The 3,108-nt window shown below is 31.8% G+C and overlaps 1 protein-coding gene across 1 annotated transcript in view; it reads left to right on the top strand.

Annotated features, from left to right (window-relative positions):
• The window catches only part of LOC118741792, a gene marked incomplete at its 5' end in the record, with an annotated part of 68,640 nt that overhangs the window by 906 nt on the left and 64,626 nt on the right, over window positions 1-3,108 (top strand). The window lies entirely within an intron of this gene.

The raw sequence follows: 3,108 nt of genomic DNA, 5'->3' as shown, positions 1-3,108 counted from the left end.
CTTCACGTGACGCCACAGCCGACATTTGTAAGAAAAGCAATTAATTGGGTTTTATTTTTGGCTTTGGCAATTCAAAGGCAAATGTCGCTGATCGCCTAAGTTCTTCGAAATTGTCGAACTGGTAGGCACATGCTAGTTAATTAACTAGTATTTTTTCTAACTGGTTTGGCTTTTCACTGCAGGGTAGCTAACCATTCAACTAATCTACGTCAGTAAGCTTTCCTAATTGATTCTTTTAATAAGCAGTTACTAAATGCACAGAAATAAAAATAAGCCAAGATGCAAGTTTAAAACTAGGTTTTGGTTAATTATGACAATCTGTTGTGTCTGTTTTTATAGTAGAATAAAGTAGAACAAATTATGTTCTGCCACAGAAAACAACGTTAGAAAAGTTGGCGCTTGACGTAAAAAAGTGACGCAAAAAAGTTTTAAAGAAAAACTAAATTTTCAGAAATATTGCATTAAAAAACATTTTGCAATATTGGTTTATTGCTTGATATAATATGTGGAAATTGAAACTTTATTTATATAAATAGAATTTCATATACATAACTATTGTTACAAAAGCTTGGCCAAACGCCTTGCCTGAGATGAACGCACTATTATTTTTCTACATGTGTCAGATATACGTACATATGTACATATGTACGTGCAGGGGCGCACCCAGGAATATATTTTAGGGGGGGGTTTTATATTTCTGAAGATATATCACCGGAAAATACTGAAAATTTGCCTCAGATAATACCCTCTTTAAAATACATTTATGCAAGTTTTATGTACAGTATATAATAAATAAATAAACGCTTTAAAATTCATAAACTGCACTTTATTTACAGATTAACAGAACTCAAACGCTTTTAACCGACTTCAAAAAAAGGGAGGTTATCATCTCACCGGAATACATAACTTTGGACCACGTGAACCGTTTTCAATAATCCTTTTTTTATTAGAAAGCTAGTACCTCAAGGTTCGTCCCGTAATTTGTTTTAGAGATCCGATGATTGGATCATGAAGAAATTAACGCTACCCCTAAATTTGAATATGAGAATTGAAGTCGGTTGTGTTCTTTCCTTAAAAACTACTTGCTTAATAAAAAGTTCTATAAACTCAAGATGCGCTCAACTTTCAAAAGTACCTAATAAAAAATTTTAAAAAAGAGTCAGTAAAAATAAATTTATTGATTCCATGAATTTTTGCACTTCTATGTTTATTTTTTCGATTTCTGGTTTTCGATAGAGATGGTGATTTTTCACGATTGCTAAATTTTATTAATATTTCAAATACCGAAAAAATTAACTGAACTCTCAAGAAAAACGAAAAATTCATATAAAACGACGGACGAGAAATGGAAAAGAAATTTTCTTCTACCAAAATTTCTTAAATCAGTTTGTAGCACTCAAGAAAAAAATGCTCGTATATTTATTCCCTCATGAAAATTTACAGCAAAAGCAAAGCGCTTTTTCAAGCAACAGAAAGTATAATAAATATTTCTTATAATTTCCTTGAGAGTTGGATTCTTAGCTTTAAGATACAGATTGTATTTGAGGTTATTAGCTTTAGGGGGGGTTTGAACCCCAAAACCCACCCCTAGTGTGCGCTAATGTGTACGTGTTACGAGTATAAAAAGGAATTCATATCAATACTTATTCAATGTAATTTTAAAATAAGTAGCTCAATTTTTTGTTAAATAATAATATTTTGTCATCAAATTAAAGAGGAAATTCCTTAGAATTCAAACAGATTCAACTTTTTGGTACATAAGGACTGGTGAGTGTTGAAAATGTCTTTTTAAAATTTTATCCTTGAAATTTCACAATATTTGATTTTGAAAAAATTATATATTAAGGACTTATATAAAATCGATAACATCCTCGATTTTCGTCCTTCTAACTTTATCAGCTTAAACCATTACCTATTCGTCCTTGTGAATCCAGAAAATTTTAATTTTTTTTTAAATCTAAAGAAATTTCCTCCTGCAAAATCTCGGGATCGTAAAAAGCGAAAATATGTACATCCCTAATATGTACACATACATCATACGAGTCCTAAACGCTAAAAAGAAGTAAGCGCCATTTTCTTCAAATAGTTAATTCTGACACAGAAATGCATCTAGAAGCTCTAGAAACATTTCTGCATCAAAAAGGAAATTTTGAAAAAAATTTGGCTTACATCTTTTTGGCGGTTAGGGCTCGATATGTGAAAATTACGTAATTGAGGGAAAATCTAACTCACGCACGCTCACGCCAGCCAAAGTTTCAATCACGCACGGTCACGGAAGTTACGTGATTTTTCTATGAAAACCACTCACGCGCACGCTTGAAAATGTGTGACACGACGTTTCACGTAGAAAATAAGGTGTTTTGCTTATTTCTAATTCCCATTTAATTACTAAAGATTTTTGGTCGAAGGTTTTAAATTAGCTTTGCCATAAAAATACTTTAAAAGTGTCGTAACTCAAAAAAGCTAAACTCGAGTAAATCGGCTTTATGGTTTTGAATTTACATATGTATGCACATTCCCATAGGAAAAACTAAGGGCCTTATTCTGTATCACGAACGATGAGCAACACGAACGATTCGATACAGAATAGGGCTGTAATACTTATTTTTTTCTAGCGAGAAATTGGGAATGGATACAGCTATGCAATTTTTGCAACACACTCAGCTCAAAATTTATATTTTTTGGACTATGACGCTGTTCAAGTAAATGAGCGATTGTAAAAGGAAGTAAGAAGTTACGGCACTGAGTTAATCACCTATAAATTTTTAGTGCTCGTATAAAATATATATGGATGTTTGTAGGTTTAAATGGATGTAATTGTAGTTGTCAATTTAGTATTTGTATATACATTTTTACTACATTTCGTCTGCGGCATTTCCTCCAACTTGTTTCAACTTTATATTGGTCAGATTCAAGGTCCTTAAATTCCGATTCAGGATAAATTTATAATTTCCGATTTTTGTATTTTTTCGATGCATTTGTATTTTCCTTGTGACGTATTTGTAGGTATGTATGTAGTACATATTTATGTACGGATACTCGTGTATATGTATAAAGTACGTATCAAAAAAACTGATGGGAAAACAAAAGACCTATGACACAAAACGC

The sequence above is a fragment of the Rhagoletis pomonella genome, unplaced genomic scaffold, assembly GCF_013731165.1.
Source record: "Rhagoletis pomonella isolate Grant_MI unplaced genomic scaffold, Rhpom_1.0 Rhpom_scaffold_00006, whole genome shotgun sequence".
NCBI classification, from domain to species: domain Eukaryota; kingdom Metazoa; phylum Arthropoda; class Insecta; order Diptera; family Tephritidae; genus Rhagoletis; species Rhagoletis pomonella.
The sequence above is the reverse complement of the archived record's forward strand: the minus strand, read 5'-3'. Positions and strand labels throughout refer to the sequence as shown.